Raw genomic sequence first — 21,508 nt, 5'->3', positions numbered from 1 at the left:
TTTTCTCAGACTCCCAATCTGTGTGCTTCAATTCCTGGGGAGTCTGACTACAAATCAGAATATTGCATTACACATGCAGGGGTCACAATTAGAAAGTTTTCTCAATTATAATTAATTATCTGTTTGCATTTTATCATAGAAGCCACCAGACTACATTCTTGGTTCTATGGGCCTATATATATATATATATAATAGTTGGTTGAAACTTTGTGTTTGGGGAGGGTAGACAGAAGTGGAGGATTCTGAAGAGTAGGTGATGGTTGTGGTGGTGATTTTTTAGGACAATTTATACATCTGAGGGCCTTGAAAATATCTGCAGGTGTGGGGTATTTGTGGGCAAACCTTGGGAGCAAAGAACCCTCTACTAGCTATTCCTGCTTTACATAAAAATTATGCCTTCTCACTGAGCCACAATGAGTGCAATGTGATGCTCTGATATGTTCAAATGATGAGCTACCTAAGAATGAAATAAGCTGTGGGCACAATAGCCTCCAGTGATAAGAGGAACGTGATTCGCTATTTACAATAGCCAGGACATGGAAGCAACCTAAGTGTCCATCAACAGATGAATGGATAAAGAAGATGTGGCACATATACACAGTGGAATATTACTCAGCCATAAAAGGAAACGAAATTGAGTTATTTGTAGTGAGGTGGATGGACCTAGAGTCTGTCATACGAGTGAAGTAAGTCAGAAAAGAGAAAAACAAACACCGTATGCTAACACATATATATGGAATCTAAAAAAAATGGTTCTGATGAACCTAGGGGCAGGACAGGAATAAAGACGCAGACGTAGAGAATGGACTTGAGGACATGGGGAGGGGGAAGGCTAAGCTGGGATGAAGTGAGAGAGTGGCACTGATATATATACACTACCAAATGTAAAACAGATAGCTAGTGGGAAGCAGCTGCATAGCACAGGGAGATCAGCTCGGTGCTTTCTGACCACCTAGAGGGGTGGGATAGGGAGGGTGGGAGGGAGGCGCAAGAGGGAGGGGATATGGGGATATACGTATACATATAGCTGATTCACTTTGTTATACAGCAGAAACTAACACAACATTGTAAAGCAATTATACTCCAATAAAGATGTAAAAAAAAATTTTTTTAATAAAAAGAGGAATGTGATTCGAACCTCAGAAAAATCAGTGAGGAAAAATGAGCTGCTCCTATACCTCTATTATTGCTCGTTTTTCACTAAGAATGGCTTCTGGTACTATTTGTGTGCCTTTAGCCACTTGGGATTCAGAATCTCCCTCAACATTTTAGAAAGCCCACAGCTAGCAGCAGCATCTCAGCAGAGGTAAGGACTGACTAGTTTATATTGCTTGTTCAGGAGATTTTTTTTCTACCTCTTTTGTAGGCATCAAAGAGATTGAAATGATTTCGGCTAATTCATTTTCAAAAGGTAAACATTAGCATAGTTAGTCCATTCAGCTATGTGTCCATTCCAGGCTGGCTCCCAGAAAGACAGGAACACTTTGGTCACTCTTTACAGGTACTCTCAAACAAACAGACAAGAAAATAGTGAATTTTAACAAATAAGTAGCCTCTCACATATATGAAGTATCACTCAAATTTAACATGTGTTTTGCAAGGAAAGAGCACAACCATGATATCCTTAAGGGAGAAAAGTATGTTGGAAATAAATAAATGAAACTCAAGGGTAGTGTATAATATTTTTGTTTATCCCAAAGCTTTTAACTAGTGGCAAAAATTATCATTGCTTTCATATTCTTTATGCCATCATCATGTAATCTGCATATAATAAAGGCAATAGAAAAAATAATGAATTTGGAGCACCACTCTGTTTAATGCATCAGGGTTAAAAGTTGTGAATTTTAAAGACATTAATTTTAAGATCTTAGTTGTTTACCTAAGTTTTTCCAATACTTTGAAGGCAAAGAGAAGATTACCTGTATTTAAATGATGGTTAAAAACAATTGTGCTTATGGATTTTGTTGCCTCAAGTAAAGCAAGAGCTATAAGGTATATAAAAGCAATTACCACTCTGCCCTAAGGAAGTCATAGGTCAGCAAGGTAGAAGAGTCCAGAATTGCTATAAGTGGACACTTTTTAATCAGTCTCAGAAGCAATGCTGAAAGCTCAGCAGAAAGAGAGGATAAGGAAATGAAAAAGCCTCGCCTCTAAAATTCATATTACCCCCAGTTGGAAATAATACTGCGAATTTCCACATCACATGACCACACATTATACAAGCAAGGTTGTGGGAGTTAGACCAACTGGGTTTCTAATGTGCATTACATGAATTTTTATGTCTGTCCTTGAGCAAGTTACTTAACTTCTCCCAGCCACAGTTTCCACATCTGTAAAATGATGATAATGTAATAATCCTCCCATGGAAATCTCAAGACTACATTAAAGACTACACATACAGCGTTTAACCCTGGAAGCTAAAAACTGTTGTTTGTATAATAAATAAAACTATTTTCCAATAGAAATACAAAAATAAAACATTCAGCAGCGTATATGATTTTCATATTGCCCAATATTTGGATATTATCACACTTTTGCTCATCTCCATTAACACTGATAATTAGAAGTTACATTTACAGTTTAAAAGTTGCAAAAATGCATGACCTTTAAATCCTCTTTGAAATAAGGAACTTAATGATATGCATCCCACTCATCAATATTTTAATGTATATAGTAACCAAGTCATACCACCTACACAAATAATCTCACAGTTAGCATGCCACAGGTCATCCACGTGTGATGAGAAAAAAAATCAAATTAAATCTATAAATTACTGCCATCTTTAAATAGATTGTATTTTGCAACATCAAAGTATCACTTCTGATGTGATACTTCTGAAAAGAGGGAAATACTGGCCTGAGGAAGCAGGTCCTTCTCCTTCTGCCCATAAACTAGATTCATAAGTAAAATAAGACATCTGCACTCTGATGCTTTAAAAACATATAATTGGCTAAAAAATCAAAAAGAGGTCAAGGGCTTCCCTGGTGGCACAGTGGTTAAGAATCCGCCTGCCAATGTAGGGGACACAGGTTTGAGCCCTGGTCCGGGAAGATCCCACATGCCATGGAGCAACTAAGCCCGTGCACCACAACTACTGAGCCTGTACTCTACAGCCCGTGAGCCACAACCACTGAGCCCGCATGCCACAACTACTGAAGTCTGCATGCCTAGAGCCCATGCTCTGCAACAAGAGAAGCCACCGCAATGAGAAGCCCACACACCGCAATGAAGAGTAGCCCCCGCTCACTGCAACTAGATAAAGCCTGCATGCAGCAATGAAGACCCAACCACAGCCAAAAATAAATAATTAAAAAAAAAAAAAAAGAAAAGAGGTCAAAAGCCTCCCACTCAACCCATAAAACAAGTATAAAACTGGGGGAAAAAAATCCAAAACAATCACCTCTGGCCTCTGGAAATTAACTAACGGCAGACAACAAATTAGGAAGCATTTATTCATGAAAATCAGCTGAACTTTGGGTAAGAGGAGTGGAATTATGCAGCCTTTTTGCCTAGGGCTGCTCCCATTCCATTTCTGAATCCCCCAGTTTGTCAATGCAGTAGGATTACAAAAGCAAGGCTGACCTTGAAAACCAGCAATTTTCTGCCAGTGCAGGAAGACCTGATTTGGGACAGAAGGTAAAAACCCACACCCAGAAAGGCTGTTAGTAAAAGAGGCAAATGCAGTAGAAAAAGAATAGGGCAAATCTACAGCTCTGCTAGCTTGAGATTGAAGTACAGTTGGGGGAAGCAGTAGACCAACCAGAAAGTTAATAGGGAAAATCTGAAAATGAGAGAGCCATACAAGAGCTAGATAAGCTCTCCACACATCTCTGGGTGACTACGAAACTAAACGTGTGCAAGGGAAATTTGAGATAGTCTCGTGGTAAATAAAAGTTAAGGCAGATAATAATTACCTGAACTTTGAACATGCTACCAAACATACATACTGATCCATCAGCAGAGGGTGGAAGATAATGGGGTTAAGGTGTTTGAGTACAACCTCAGCCCAAATCATTGGCTATCAACTGAGACATGAAGACACAGGGACAGCCATTAGGAAGCTAGACTAGAAATAAAAATAAGAACTTAAAAACTGCCACATACCACAGGAAAGATTCTGCAGATCAAGTCCAAGTTACAAAATAAAAAATAAAGCTTTTTGTCAATGGAAAAAATGAAAATACAGAGGTGCTTCAAAATATTATCCAAAATGTCCAATTTTCAACAAAAAATTACAAGACATGCAAATAAACAGGAAAGGTTTATATACTCAGGTTAGAAAAAGAACAGTGAAAAAAAAAATAAACTAAGTCTATATTTGTCTATAAATAAACTGTCTAAATTTGTCCTTGTCATGAGAACTCAGGATTTACTCTCTTAACAACTTTCCTATATAACATACAACAGCATTAATCATATTTATCATGTTGTACTGTACATCCCTAGTACTTATTTACCTTGTAACTGGAAATTTGTACCTTTTGACTGTCTTCATCCAGGTCCTGCACCCCACTCTGCACTTTTGGTAACCACAAATCTGATCTCTTTTTCTATGAGTTTATTTGTTTGTTTGTTTTTGAAGTATAATTGACCTACAATACTATGTTAGTTCCTGGTACACAACATATTGATTCAATATTTCTATGCATCTCAAAATTATCACTGCAATAAGTCTAGCTACCATTTGACATCACAGAAAGATATTACATAATTATTGACTATAGACTATATTCCCCATACTGCACATTTCATATCCATGACTCATTTATTTTGCCACTAGAAATTTGTACCTCTTAAACCTGTTTCTCTCCTCCCCTCTGGTAACCACCTGTTTGTTTTCTGTATCTATGACTCTGTTCCTATTGTCATTTGTTTTATTTTTTAGATTTCACATAAAAGTGAAGTCATATGGTATTTGTCTTTCTCTGTCTGATTGATTTTGTTTACCATAATACACTCTGGGTCCACACATGTTGTCTCAAATAGCAAGATTTCTTTTTTTTTTTTTTTTTCCGGTACGTGGGCCTCTCACCATTGTGGCCTCTCCCATTGCTGAGCACAGGCTCCGGACGTGCAGGCTCAGCGGCCATGGCTCACGGACCCAGCCACTCCGCGGCATGTGGGATCTTCCCAGACCAGGGCACGAATCCGTGTCCCCTGCATCGGCAGGCGGACTCTCAACCACTGCGCCACCAGGGAAGCCCAGATTTCACTATTTTTTATGGCTGATTAATATTCCATTATATATAAATATATGTATATGTGTGTATATGTGTGGTGTGTGTGTGTGTGTGTGTGTATACATATATATGTATATATTACATCTTTGTCCATTCATCTATTGATGGTCATTTAGGTTAGCAGACTAGAACTTTGAAGCAGCTAATATAAATATTTCAAAGTATTAAGGAAACCATGTTTAAAGAATTAAAGGAGAATATGATGAGAATGACTCAACAAACAAGTAATCTCAGTAGAGAAGTAGAAACAATAAAAAGAACCAAATGGAAATTTTAAAGTTGAAATGAATGACTGAAATGAAACATTCAGTAGACAGGCTCAACAGCATATTTGAGATGACAGAATTTAAAAATCAGTGAATTTAAAGAAAAGTCAATGGAAATTATCCAATCTGAGGAATAAAAAACAAAAGAGGAAAAATGATTAAAATCTCAGAAACTTGTGGGACAACACCAAGTGTACCAACATATGTATAAGATAAGTCACAGAAGAAGAAGAGAGAGAGAGATGGAATAAAAAAATTATTTGAAGAAATGAGTGAAACTTCCTTAATTTGATTTTTAAAAATAACATTAATCTAACAATCCAAGAAGCTCAATGAACACCAAGTACTATTAACACAGAGATCTACATCTTGACATGTCACAGTCAAAACGCTGAAAGTCAAAGACAAACATAAAAATATCCAAAACAGTAGGAAAAAAATGACTCATCACGTACAGAGAAGAACAATACAACTAATGGCTGACTTCTGATCAGAAATAAGATAGCCCACAGGGCAATGGAATGACATAATATACTGAAATAAAAAAACTGTCAACCAAGAAATCTGTATCTAGCAAAACTATCCTTCAAAAATGAATAAAGACATTCCAAGGAAATAAAGACGTTCCAAGATAAATAAAAATTCAGAAAAACTGTTGCTAGTAAACCTGCCTTATAAGAAATGCTAAATGTTGCCAAGTTGCCATTTGCAGCAACATGGATGAACCTGGAGGGTATTATGCTAAGTGAAATAAGTCAGACAGAGAAAGGCAAATACTGTATGATATCACTTATATGTGGAATCTAAAAAGTACAGCAAACTAGTGAAAATAAACGAAAAGAATCAGACTCACAAACTAGTGGTTAACAGTGGGAAGAGGGAGAGGAGGTGCAATATAGGGGTGGGGAATGGAGGTTCAAACTACTGGGTGTAAGACAGGCTACAAGGATCTATTGTACAACACAGGGAATATAGCCAATATTTTGTAATAACTGTAAATGGAGTGTAACCTTTAAAAATTGTATAAAAATTAAAATAAAATAATAAAACTTTAAAACAAAAATTTTTTAATCCTAAAGGTAATCTTTTACACTGAAAGCAAATGACACCAGAGATAACTGAAATACACTGGAATAAATAAAGAGTACTAGAATTGATAAATATGTATGATAAGAACAAAAGGCTATATGAGGAATTCCCTGGCAGTCCAGTGCTTAGGACTCCACGTTTCCACTGCAGCGGTCATGGGTTCAATCCCTGGTCGGGGAACTAAGATCCCACAAGCTGCATGGTGCAGCCAAAAAAAGAAAAAGAAAAGGCTAAATATATTTTTTATTTTCCTCTCAATTTATTTTAAAAACATAAGATTATATAAAGCAGTAATAACAGCACTGCATTATAGGGATTAATGCACAACATATATGACAATATTAGTACAATGGCTTTGTTGGAACAAAGTTTCTACATTTTACCAGTACTGAGTCAGTATTAACCTGAGTATACTGTGATAAGTTCAGACGCATGTTGTAATCCCTAGAGTAACAACTAAGACTATAACTCAAAAAAAAATTTAACTAACAGAGAAGTTGCAATGGTACACAAAAAGCTTTGTTTAACACAAAAGAAGACATTAAAGAGAAACAAAAAAACAAAACAACATGAGACATATGCAAAACAAATAGCAAAATGGAAGATGTAAATCCAAATATATTGGTAATTACATTAAATGTGAATAAACTAAATACTTTAATCAAAAGACAGATTGTCAGGACAAAAACCAAGATCCAATGAGATGCTGTCTACAGGAGACAAACTTTACATTCAAATCCACAAGCAGGTTGAAAATAAAAGGATGAAAAAAAGATACACCATACAAGTAGTAACTTTAGAAGAGCTGGAGTGACTATATGAATATCAGACAAACTAGACATTAAAACAATAAATATTAGTAAAGCTAAAGAGGAACATTTAATAATGATAAAAGAGTCAATACATCAAGAAGATACAAATGTATACACACCTAAAAACACATAGTAATGAAAGAAAGAAACAAGTATAGAAATTTCAAGGTAGCCTCACTTACTGATTCCTTACATTTTCTGCTCTCTGAGTTCAGGGACTAAATTAATACAGTTTTGAAATATAAATTCACAGGGAGTTACACAGATAGTACAGAGACATCTTGTGTACTCTTCACCTAGTTCCCCCATAGGTTAGATCTTACGCAATTATAGTACAATATCAAAACCAGGAAATTGATATAGGTATAACGTGTGTTTATAATTCTATGTCATTTCATCACATGACTAGAACTGTGTAACCACTGCCACAATCAAAATAAAAGACTATTCCATCACCACAAGTATCCCCCTCATGCTACCCCTTAAGGCCATACCTACTCCCTTCTCCCCACCAACCCTAACCCCTAACAACCATCAACTGGTTCTCCACCTTTATAATTTTGTCACTTTAAGAATTTTATATGAATAAAATCATACAGTGTGAGAAATTTTGAGACTGGCTTTCTTTTATTCAGCATGAGATTCTTCCAAGTTGTTGTATCACTAGCTTGTTCCTTTTTCATTGAGTAATATTCATGGTATAGATATATCAGAGTTTGTTTAATGATTCATGTATTGTAAGACATTTTGTTTCCAGTTTGGGGCTATTACAAATAAATCTACTATGAACCACTGTATACAATTTTTTTCTAAGGACAAAAATTTTCATTTAACTGGAAAAATATGCACAAATGTGATTACTAGATTATATAGTAAGGGTATATTTCATTTTTTCAAGAAACTACCAAAAAAAAACAAAAACAAAAAAAAAAAAAAGAAACTACCGAACTATTTCCAGAATGGCTATACCATATTACATTCTCAACAGTGATTTAGAGTCCAGTTTGTTAGTATCCTTGCCAGCATTTGGTGTTCTTACAATTTTTTATTTCAGCTGTTCTAATGGGTATGGAGTAATATCTCACTGTGGTCTTAATGTTCATTTCCTTAATGGCAAAGGATGTTTTACATCTTTTCATGTGCTGATTTGCCATTTGTTTATCCTCTTAGGTGAAATGACTCTTCATGGTTTTTGCCCACATTCTAATCAAATTTCTTGTTTTCTATTACTGCTGAATTTTGAGAGTCCATTACAAATTCTAGATATGACTCCTTTATCAGATATGTAGTTTGCAAATATTTAAATGTAAAATATAAAACTTTTGGAAGAAAACATGAGAGAAAATCTTTGGAACCTAGGGATTGATCAAGAGCTCTTGGACATACCAAAAAGCACCATTTGCTTTGTGACCACCTAGAGGGGTGGGATAGGGAGGAGATATGGGGATGTATGTATATGTATAGCTGATTCACTTTGTTATACAGCAGAAACTAACACACCATTGTAAAGCAGTTATACTCTAATAAAGATGTTAAAAAAAATTTTTTTAAGCATCATTAATAAAAGAAAAAAATCAATAAATTTTCACCAAAATTTTTAAATGTTGCTTTGTGAAAGACCCTGTTAAGAGAAATGTTAAGAAAGTGGAATGGGAATGCTGTGAGAAGCAGGTATGAAATACCATGTGCTGTGTACATTTAAGTTTATGATCTATTTTGAGTTAATTTTTGTATAACATATAAGATTTAGGTTGATTTTTTTTTGACTATTGACATCCAGTTGTTCTAACAATACAAAAAACTATCATTCCTCCATCTAAGTGCTTTTGTACACTTGTTAAAAATCAGTTGAGCATACTTTTGTTTGGGTGTATTTCTGGGTTCTCTGTTCCATTCCATTGGTCTAAGTATCTATCCCTCTGCCAACCACACAGTCGTGATTACCATAGTTTTATAATGTCTTGAAATAAAGTAGGATGATTCCCCCCACTTTGTTCTTATTTTCCAAAACTTTTTTATCTATTTTAGTTCCTTTGCCTCTCCATATAAAACTTAGAATGATCTTGTCTATTTCTATAAAATACCTTGCCAGTTAATACAGTTCTAGGGGCTAGAATACAGTCCCTTGTACAGTTAATACAGTTCATTAAGTGCATATAGGATTCATCAAGGGCTCCTTCTGCCTAAATAGTCATGCCTATGTGACCCCATACCCAACTGTTTGAAATCTGGAGTGAACACCTGACTCAGAGGTAAACCCTATATTGACTGACTGTAACTTAAAGCCTAGAACAAAAAGCGAAAATCTGGCCAATTGGGATCATCTTCTTGGTATTTGAATTAGGAAATAAAAATGCTGTGGTCAGCTGCAGAAGTTGAAGAGAAAACAAATGAAGGGCAGTGTGAGATGGAGTTGGCATGCTGCAAGCCAAAACCATGGACAAGACAATCTTATGGTAAAGAAGAATGACATACTACCCAAAGCAATCTACAGATTCAATGCAATCCCTATGAAACTACCACTGGCATTTTTCACAGAACTAGAACAAAAAATTTCACAATTTGTATGGAAACACAAAAGACCCCGAATAGCCAAAGCAATCTTGAGAACGAAAAATGGAGCTGGAGGAATCAGGCTTCCTGACTTCAGACTATACTACAAAGCTACAGTAATCAAGACAGTATGGTACTGGCACAAAAACAGAACTATAGATCAATGGAACAGGATAGAAAGCCCAGAGATAAACCCACGCACATATGGTCACCTTATCTTTGACAAAGGAGGCAGAAATATACAGTGGAGAAAGGACAGCCTATTCAATAAGTGGTGCTGGGAAAACTGGACAGCTACATGTAAAAGTATGAGATTAGATCACTCCCTAACACCATACACAAAAATAAGCTCAAAATGGATTAAAGACCTAAATGTAAGGCCAGAAACTATCAAACTCTTAGAGGAAAACATAGGCAGAACACTCTATGACATAAATCACAGCAAGGTCCTTTTTGACCCACCTCCTAGAGAAATGGAAATAAAAACAAAAGTAAACAAATGGGACCTAATGAAACTTAAAAGCTTTTGCGCAGCAAAGGAAACCATAAAGAAGACCAAAAGACAACCCTCAGAATGGGAGAAAATATTTGCAAATGAAGCAACTGACAAAGGATTAATCTCCAAAATTTATAAGCAGCTCATGCAGCTTAATAACAAAAAAACAAACAACCCAATCCAAAAATGGGCAGAAGACCTAAATAGACATTTCTCCAAAGAAGATATACAGAGTGCCAACAAACACATGAAAGAATGCTCAACATCACTAATCATTAGAGAAATGCAAATCAAAACTACAATGAGATATCATCTCACACCAGTCAGAATGGCCATCATCAAAAAATCTAGAAACAATAAATGCTGGAGAGGGTGTGGAGAAAAGGGAACCCTCTTACACTGTTGGTGGGAATGTAAATTGATACAGCCACTGTGGAGAACAGTATGGAGATTCCTTAAAAAGCTACAAATAGAACTACCATATGACCCAGCAATCCCACTACTGGGCATATACCCTGAGAAAACCATAATTCAAAAAGAGTCATGTACCAAAATGTTCATTGCAGCTCTATTTACAATAGCCCAGAGATGGAAACAACCTAAGTGTCCATCATCGGATGAATGGATAAAGAAGATGTGGCACATATATACAATGGAATATTACTCAGCCATAAAAAGAGACGAAATTGAGCTATTTGTAATGAGGTGGATAGACCTAGAGTCTGTCATACAGAGTGAAGTAAGTCAGAAAGAGACAAATACCATATGCTAACACATATATATGGAATATAAGAAAAAAAAATGTCATGAAAAACCTAGGGGTGAAACAGGAATAAAGACACAGACTTACTAGAGAATGGACTTGAGGCTATGGGGAGGGGGAAGGGTAAACGGTGACAAAGCGATAAAGAGGCATGGACATATATACACTACCAAACGTAAGGTAGATAGCTAGTGGGAAGCAGCCGCATATCACAGGGAGATCAGCTCGGTGCTTTCTGACCACCTAGAGGGGTGGGATAGGGAGGGTGGGAGGGAGGGAGACGCAAGCGGGAAGAGATATGGGAACATATGTATATATATAACTGATTCATTTTGTTGTGAAGCTGAAACTAACATACCATTGTAAAGTAATTATACTCCAATAAAGATGTTTAAAAAAAAAAAAAAAAGAAGAATGACAAAACTCTGAGTAAGCAAAAAAGTCACTTTAAGGAAAGTGAGAAGAAAAAAAGAACAGGATTGATGTGACAAGCAAGGATGAGAAACCAGATAATGTAAATTGAATGCTGTACCCCCAAAAGATATGTTTAAATATTAACCCCTGGTACCTCTGAACGTGACCTTATTTGGGAATAGGGTCTTTGCAGATGTAATCAAGTTAAGTTAAAGTCATACTGGATTAGAGTGGGTCCTAATCCGGTTTGGTGATTTTATATAAGAAGAGGTAAATTTGGTTTTTTGTTTGTTTGTTTAATTTTATTTATTTCTGGCTGTGTTGGGCCTTTGTTGCTGCATGCGGGCTTTCTCTAGCTGCGGTGAGTGGGGGCTACTCCTCGTTGCGGTGCGTGGGCTTCTCATTGTGGTGGCTTCTCTTGTTGTGGAGCATGGGCTCTAGGCATGTGGGCTTCAGTAGTTGCAGCACGCAAGCTTCAGTAGTTGTGGTGCATAAGCTCAGTAGTTGTGGCTCGCGGGCTCTAGAGCACAGGCTCAGTAGTTGTGGTGCACTGGCTTAGTTGCTCTGCAGCATGTGGGATCTTCCCAGAACAGGATCAAACCTGTGTCCCCTGCATTGGCAGGCAGATTCTTAACCACTGCGCCACCAGGGAAGTCCCAGGCCAGTACACTTTAAAGCAGGGTAAATTACAGCCTATGGGCCAAATTTGGCCATAACCTGTTTTTATATGGCCCTCACACCTAAGTACAGTCTTTACATTTTTAAATGTCTAAAAAAAAAGTAAGAAGAAGAATGTTTTGCGACACATGAAATTATGTGAATTTCACATTTCAGTGCCCATAAATAAAATCCTATGGGAACACAGCCACACTTATTCATTTACATACTGTCTATGGATGCTTTTACGCTCTAACGGCAGAGTTGAGTAGTTGTGATAGATACCATAGTACCCACAAAGCCAAAAACATTCACTATCTGGCCCTTTATAGAAAGTTGGCCAAATCTTATTTTAGAGAATTCAGTTAGATAGTAAGTTTGCTTGATTTTAATCTTTACATTATGAGGGTTTTACCCATCCATACTTTGGTTGAACAGGAGTAGTTGCAGGAGGAACTCATTCCAGTAGACATGTGGTTCCAAGTTACAGCCATGCCTGCCATTATATGTGTATTTGCACCTTGAACAAAAACTCAGTCCCCCTAAGAGCTAAAAAGTTTATTTTACAGTGATTTGTCTTAAATCTACTGAGTATACAAATTACTATTTCGCCTGTCGTCATGTTTTCTTCTTTTTTAAAATGGTATAAAAGACATTGGCTTATTTTGATATATCTCACGTACAATCATGTTATCAAACAAAACTGCCCCACTGATCATTTTTGTAACATAATTGTGTCATTGCTTTTGAAATACAACTACAACATCTTTCTGGGACACAACAGACCTTCAGAACAAAGACAGATGTGGATGTAGATCACAAGGTGAATTAGTAAAAAAGGTACAGTAAATCATTAATATTTTTAAATATACACCCATGTTTAAGCTTCCACATCTTCCTTCCAAAAACCAAATATTTTCACCGCATTTAATATGACAGTCTCGTACTTTAAAAATCTGACTGTATAAATTAAGAAAATCTTTCTACTATTCTTGCCCCTCAATATGATGAAGTTTTCATATAATATTCATTCTTACTTGTGTTTTCTTCTTACAGACTCCTTTTATTACCAATCAACTTTGGTATTTCCCACAAGCTTTCTTTTTCTTCCTCTAAAGCTCAAATAACAGTAAACGATAAATGTAACGATAAACGATAAACAGTAAACGATAAATTATCATAAAATGATAATTGTTGCTCCTGGCACCATTTGCCTAATTCAAAACAAATACCCAGTTGTACTTTTAAAATTCAGGCCCCCAAACAAAAACTACTGAAAGAGTTTCAGAATTCTTCATTAATGAAAAAAATTTCAAATGCTCCTGGGGGACTATAATATTGAACAAGATACCCAGTCTCCTTATACTTGAATCCCAAATATCCAAACTATCAAATTATAGAAACGAAAAGCTATATATGGTTTTTACTATGTATGGCTATATATGGCTCTTACTGGTTATTTACTTGGCTACAGTTGAGAGAGATTTCTTTTATTTCAATTTACCATGAGCATTTCTTCTTAAAATAAGAAAACGAAATTTAATGGAACTAAATTTGGCACAGTTCCTAGCATATAATAGGCACACGATATATATTTTTTCAATGAGCAAAAGTAATTGTAATAAATTATTATTTAGTAGTTTTTTATCTCTCCAAAGCATTTTTCCATTTTCACACTTTACCTATCCCTGAGAGATACACAGGTAGGTTTTCTCAAAGATTACACAGGTAGACACCTCAAAAAATATACCTGCCAGACCTCTGTCAAAGCCCCATAGGGCTGTTTCATTAGACACAGTCTGGTGAATATTAGAAGCTACAATTTCAAGTGTCTGGCAAAAGAGTAGGCTCGAATGTGTCAATTACCTAAGAAGGAAAAGGAACTGGACCTTCTGGAAGAGGTCTGGGTCCATGAAGCTACTAAATGCCCCGAAGTACCATTTTTATTCTAGGGAAACTAAATAAACATATTAATGCAACAGATGGCAAGTTAGCAAGTAATATAACAATTCACCTCAGTAATTAATCTTGAGCCGGTGTCAGGAATAGAGATAGCCATGATACCTACCCCTGATTTCACACACATCACCCCCCTCCTTAGAGAAGAATCTGCCACCTAAATCCCTGGAAAGTGCAGCCCTATGTATAAAGGCATCTTGTTTCACTGGCCACAGACGATTGGTTTAGGGATGGATATCTGACTCAAAATGGATTGTTCATATTCATTCAAACATGAGGAACTGGGACACGGAGTATTGTGACCATTTGGTTTTGGCTTTTTGGGCTGCCCAGAATCTAAATACCCTTCTTGGGTTTGAGGAATTTCCCACCTTATGAGACATGGTGGAAGGGACAGCCTTCTTTTTACTATAGAGCCTGAAAGTTCCTGATACTTGCTTTCCCAGCCTCCTGTGCAGCCAAGGAATTGGCATATGACCTAGGCTTGACCAATGAGAAGTACCTGCCCTGGATTTTGAATTGGAAGCTAGTGATGCACAGTTGTAGGGACACTAGAGAATCTTACTTCAAGGGGGCCAGGATGGGCAGCAGTAGAAGTAGCAATACAGTTAAGTCCCCTACATACAAACATTCAAGTTGCAACTTTCAAAGATGCAAACCTGCCCCTGTATGCCAGCTGCTGTACTGTACTACTGTACTTTTCAAGGTACTGTACTGCAAGATTAAAAATGTTTTATTTTTTGTGTTTGTTTTTTATGTATTTGTGTGAAAAGTATTATAAACCTATTACAGTACAGCACCATAGAGCCTATTGTGTTAGTTGGGTACCTAGGCTAACTTTGTTGGACTTAACGAACACACTCTCGGAATGGAACTCGCTCATATGCAGGGGACTTACTGTATTTAATCCAGTGCCCCCAGGGTCAGTGGTCTAAGCACTAGTCAGGTCTAGTACTTGGCAGCAGTAGTGTCCTCACAGGGCCTGCTCTGTGGCTCTGGTTCTGGCTATGACGTCCCCTGTTTCCTGCCCATTTGCCAACAGTTTCCAACAATTCTGTGAGCTCCCCAGTATCCCCCAGTAAATTCGTTTTCTGCTTAAATTAGCCATGGTGGTTTCTGATGCTTACAATTAAGAAGAGTGACTGATATACAGAGTCCAGGTCAGCTGGCTGCCAACATGAGACTATAAAATAGGGAAATTTTAGAACTGAAGCTACCGTTTGGAGATGGCCATGATAGGCTATGCCAGCAGCACAAGACAGTCTACAGATGTTCCAAGAAAAGCAGACAGCAAATACAATGACATTCCAGAAAGAAAAGTACAGAAAGAGAAAGAGAGTTTGCACCCTGACAATATTTCCAAATCCCCGTCCCATAAGAACAGGCCACACTTCATTTCCTACCTGTGGACTGCCTTGAAATCCCCTGTTGTATCCTTAAAATGAATCCATTTTTTTTTAAGCTGATTCATTTTACTCAGTTTTATTCCTTACAACCAAATGTACCCTGATTGAGTTAGCCAGATAAGTAGTAGATTGTAACTATCTAGGAATATGGAAAATAGCACAACTGGGACATGGAGGTACTTAGGGGACAAACCATAAGAGGAATCTCTCTCCCTTTCTACTCACAGTAGTTATTGATGACTCTACCTTCAATTCAGGGGTGCTGCAAACATCATGTGCATGTATTATTGTACTCAAACTTATGAATTAGCAGGTTTTTATACTACTCAGTATACATGAAAATCACTAGGTCATAGCTATATACTGCCCAAAATAACAGAGAAAGATTTAACTAAAATGTTAACTATAAATTGAGGGCTGAGAAAGCTTCTCCTAAAACAAAAACAATTATAACATCACGTAAGAACCATCTGTCAAGATAGGGCCTGAATTACAGAGAAGATTGTGGCAAGGCCTGCTGACAGATGGAGAATCAGATCCACCCTGGGAGGAATGTGGAGAGCTGGCTCTTATAGCCCAGGCTTCTGGCCATCCCTCACACATCACGACTACATTATGACTACTCCCAAACATGAACAAAAACTTTGAGAAAGCCACCCAAGATGGGCTGACTGCAGCTTAGAATCCTATGGGAGACAATACCACAGTCCACTCACTGCCTGAACCAGAAAGTGCTCAATTCTGTCCTATCCCAGGGAGGGTGTCAGAAACCAAAGACAGGTAATCTGCTCTCCCCCTCTACCATCTGCCCTTTTCTGCCTTCTGATCTTTTATTCATTTTCCAGGTTAACTAACTTCGGAAATGATGAAAACCCTCTAGAGAAGCCACGTTGCTCTTGTTCTCAGAGTGTTCCTAAGGGACTTTAAGCAAAGTTGCCTCCTATCAAGGAAAGCTAAAGAATGATCATTCCAGTTTTGAAAATCAAAGCAAAAATACCAATGTTGTGGGAAATTCATAAGAATGACAGTGACAAGACCTAAAGCCTGAGCAAACCACAGATCTCTATAAGTCAGTTCTCACTGGTAAAAATCTGTAAAATACTTCCAATTTGGAGATTCTGGGAATCCAAGATTAACTGTTGAAACTTTGGAAAATCTCATAATGTCTCTGTACAACTAACATAAAAATAGCTCTGTTTACCTCAATGGTTTGTTGCAAGAATCAAATGAATTAAGTGTGAGAGTGGTTTCAAAGATGTGTAGTACTAAACAGTCACAAAGCATTATCATTACAGGGCTAGTGCTAATATTTGTAGACATAGTTACCACTATTGATATCTTTATCAAATTATCAGAATCTAGGACCTGATCTTTGTAGATCATAATTAAATGCTTCCATTTACGTAATGCACTTAGAACCAGTGTTCCATGGTAAGTACTCTCTAAGCATGCACTCTTTTATTAGGATGATGATTACCAGGAGTAGTAGTGGTGATGGTTACCTTAATTCTTATCATTATTTGAAAATAATGAAGTAATGGGATGGAGTCTTTGGCTTTATGGTACTATATAACTTTCTTATAATAGTAACTCAAGTGTTTGGGAATTATCAATCCCCTAATGCTGTCAGCTGTGATTACCTTTACTGGCATTTTATACCCAAGAGGGCACTGTCTCACTACCACCTTGAGACCCAGATTCAACACAGCTGCTGCCAGCAGACCAATGACTACTGTTACATTTAGTTAAGACCCCTTCTCAAAGTTAATTTTACATCAGCCTCTCCTAACAGCCCCAAGGTCATATATTTCTTTTAAATTAAAATGAAAGAGAATTTTTGCAGAATTTCACGGCAGCTCTAAGGCATCACTAAACCCAATTGGGGGAATCACTGCCTAATAATTAAGTAATATTGAAGACAGTCAAAAAGCTTTCTCATGTCATCCTAGAAAGTCTCAAAGCACAGTCTACATACATAACAAGTGATAAATTTTATACTCCATCATAGCCACAAAACTAACCCATATCACAGCCTGCTACAGCAAAAGGTCACTTCATGGGTGTCCCAGGGCCCAGCCACTGAAACAAGTCCAAAGTTAGTTTCGCCTGATGGCAATACTAGCATTCAACTGTCACCCTCTCCTTATATTAGCATGCTGTGATTATTCCCAGCAGTGGACCTGGGCCTCCATGGTAACGCTCTTCAGGGAGCTGGGGAAGCTCTTTAATTATTAAAATGAATAATTCTTACCAACACATTTAATTGGGAAATATTACGTTAAAGAGGCACTAATGGAACAGCTCTGAGAATCGAGAGGTATGACAGAGGATGCTTTTTGATGTGAATTTTAGCAATACTCTCCTTATCCCATCACACCATGCATTATTTAGTTGCTTTAAAAAAAATCTATCATTTCATTTCTAAGTGGAGATGGAATTATTGAACTCGCAAAAGCAAAGCTTTGAATTACTCCCATGTGTCTGAACCATTACCAACCCACAAAAATCAGACACAGTGAAGCGTCATATTATCTCTGACTCTAGGAAATCAACCAAAAAATACCCTGAACATTACATCAGCCAGTTAATACAGAGTCAGGTTAGCTTTACAGAAGGATAGCTGTAGTATTTCCTTTCTTGACAAAAAAAAATTCAGATATTGAAAGTATTCATCTAACGTCACCATGGAAATCTTAAGCATTTTGCCATATTTATACACTGTTATCTCAATGTGTATTTCTCTGTGTATTATGTATTCTCAGAGAAATGAGACTCACCCCAGAGAGAGATAGAACTCAATCTTATTATTAACTTGTCACATGAAAAGACAGATAATTTAAGCCTTCTGACATGTTTCCCTTAATGTTCTTTATAAAGAAAGTTTTCATCATTGAAGAAGAAAAGAAAAATACAGGACGAGAATTCTCATTCAATCTCTTCATTTTGAGTAGATCACAAAGCTGTTTCTATGAGGGAGAAAATGATAAAAGATAATAACACTGGAAAACTAAAGAATGGAAGGCAAACATATTTATCCACTGGCAAGAAGCTGTGTAATCAACAGAAATTTCACCCTTCAACTTGTAAGCATATTCTCTGGAAGTAGGATGTTGCTGATACTAGGTTTAAGGATTCCAAGAATTTTTTTTTTTTAAGCTAAAAGAAGCTACTTCGGTTCGGGAACTCTATTTAGAGCTTTTTGTACATTCAGTTTAATTAATGTTAAGATTTCATAAGCTTTGAGTGATGATAAATATCTCACATGCTGCCTACAAGAAAGATGATGCTATACATCTTCCTAAAGCTCCAAGGGTCACTGGCACACCACCCTCGGGCCCTCAGAGAGCTAGAAAGATCTCATGGGAGAATGGTGAGAGCGGCTGTTAGTGTTCCCCTGACCTTGGCTGGTTCTCCTGCCCACCTCCTGCCCACCAGTACACATCTGTGGGTCCTGGGATTCTTGCTCCTCGTCTCCATTCTCATCCCACACCAGTTTGCCCCTGATGAATTTCCACTTAGCGATTAAAAAGCATGACCCAATGCACTCTTCAGATGATACAAATATCGAATTACATGCTGTCTCCAAATTCCTTAGCCAGATTTCCAGATTCTCTAGCTTTCTAAACCACCCTTCTTGCTTCGCTGTCTCTGTCAGGCTGCCTGGTCCCCTAACACTGGAGGAAAATCAAAGAGCTGCTTGACTGGAAAGGGGTAATTACTATCAGTGACATTTCCATTAGGAAGTTTCCTACTGAGCTGTTCTCATCTTAATACCAAATACTCATATTAATGTCCCTCCCCAACTCAGCTCCCTACACTAATTTTTAAAATTAAAATTCTAATGATTTATAATGAATGACTGCTCACTGTCAGGCTGTAAAACCAATGACTCAAGGGCACGTAAATGACATGTGTGTCTAACCACCTAGACTTCCATGTGCCTCATCTTAACTGTTTGGGTCCATATCACACCTCACTGTTTGATATACATCATATGATAGCCTTCAGCAGTTGTCAGTTGTTTAATAGTACACGCAGCATAGGATACATGTAAGCAAATAGAACAGTGGTTTCAAACTTGCTTTAGCAGCAACCCTACTTTCAGATGAAATCTTACATTAAATAAGTATAAAGGCATTATTTATTAACATAAATTCATTAGCATAAATTTGATGTATAACATCATATACATAACAATTTTATTAAGTCAGTAAGTTTATTTTAATGAAAAGAAAAAAAGCAGAAATCGGGGCTTAAATGAGAATTAAATTATACATTAACCTCAACATTCAATTTATCTGCATAATTTTTTTGCTTCTTTGCATAGATAAACTATTTCTGATAGTTTGCTTTGTGTTCTAAAGCTATTCTTCAATTTGACAGAAATGGCAATGGTTTCATTCCAAGGCCTACAGGGCATCAAGATAACCTGGCACTCTAAGTTGTTTTTTTAAGTGGTCCTTAATGTATTAAAATTTGGTATATAACACACATGAGTTATTTCATGTGGCTTGTTTACGTGTTATTTTATTACAGTTTTAATAGTTGAACTGTATTTTTAAATGAAATCTGGAGCACACATTTAAGAAATCACTAAAACACAGCCATGGAACACTAGGGCTCTGTAGAACACAGTTTGAAAACACCACTGACACAAATTTGATCGATGTTTACAAAGAAACAAGTAACTAAAGAGATAAGGAAAAGGTTAACTTGGAGAAGGCTGTGGCAGTTACTAATGGTAACCTCTTAACTCCCTCAGCACTTTCTTGTATTCCTATCCCAGTGCTGATTCCACTCTCCTTGCATTGCAAGAAGTTGAGCATGTCTGTCCCCTCCAGGAGATGATACACAACTGAAGGTAGAGGACTGCTGATAGGGACTGGATTGTGTCGCTTTAAAATTCGTACATTGAATCCTGAACCCCCATGTGACTATATTTGAGATAAGGCCTTTAAGAAGGTAATTAAAGTTAAATGAGGTCATAAGGGTGGGGCCGTAATCCAATAAGGCTAGTGTCCTTATAAGAAGAGGAAGAAACACCAGATATCTCTCTCTCTCTCCCCTTCTCTCCTTTTCTCTCTTTCTCTTTTTCTTTCTTTCTCTCTGTGTACTTGCAGAGGACAGGTCATGTGAGGCTACAGCTATAAGTCAGCCATCTACAAGCCAGGAAGAAAGGCTTCCCAAGAAACAAATATTGCTAGCACCTTGATCTTGGACTTTAAGCCTCCATAAGTTTGGGAAAATACATTTCTGTTGTTTAAGCCATCCAGCCTGTGGTATTGCGACATGGCAGCCCAAGCAGACTAACACAATCATGAAACAAACATCCAGAAAAAATATTGTTAAAATGAACACAATAAAGGGAATGTCCTTTCTATCATCGTGAAGTCATCTAAATTTGATGCACTACAAAATGCTCAGTAGGATCACTCCGTAAGGACTGTCTATATTCTTCTGCCTGAGTAAAAGTCAAGCTTTTGGCATTCAGGATTTAAAGCATGGGTATCCATGGATTTGAAGGAATCCCGGCTTTATCTAATAGTTCTTTGTCCCCAGAGCTCATAGTACAGGGTTTTGTACATACTTTTAAGCAAGTTACATGTTAAACTGGGAAAAGATATCTTAGACTTTTCAAAACTAATCCATTTAGTTTTTACATCATTGCTTATCCTAGTTTCTTTATCTTTATTCTTATTATTCTTCTAATAAGAACCTGCTGTATAGCATAGAGATCTCCAGTTCGCTGTAGAGTAGAAACTAATACAACACTGTAAAACAACTATACCCCAATTAGAAAAAAAAGAATTTGAACCCAGACCCCATACTCTTTTTTTTTTTAAATAAATTCAT

Source organism: Grampus griseus, assembly GCF_964374135.1.
Source record: "Grampus griseus genome assembly, chromosome: 6".
Taxonomy (NCBI): domain Eukaryota; kingdom Metazoa; phylum Chordata; class Mammalia; order Artiodactyla; family Delphinidae; genus Grampus; species Grampus griseus.
Note: the sequence above shows the minus strand (reverse complement) of the source record.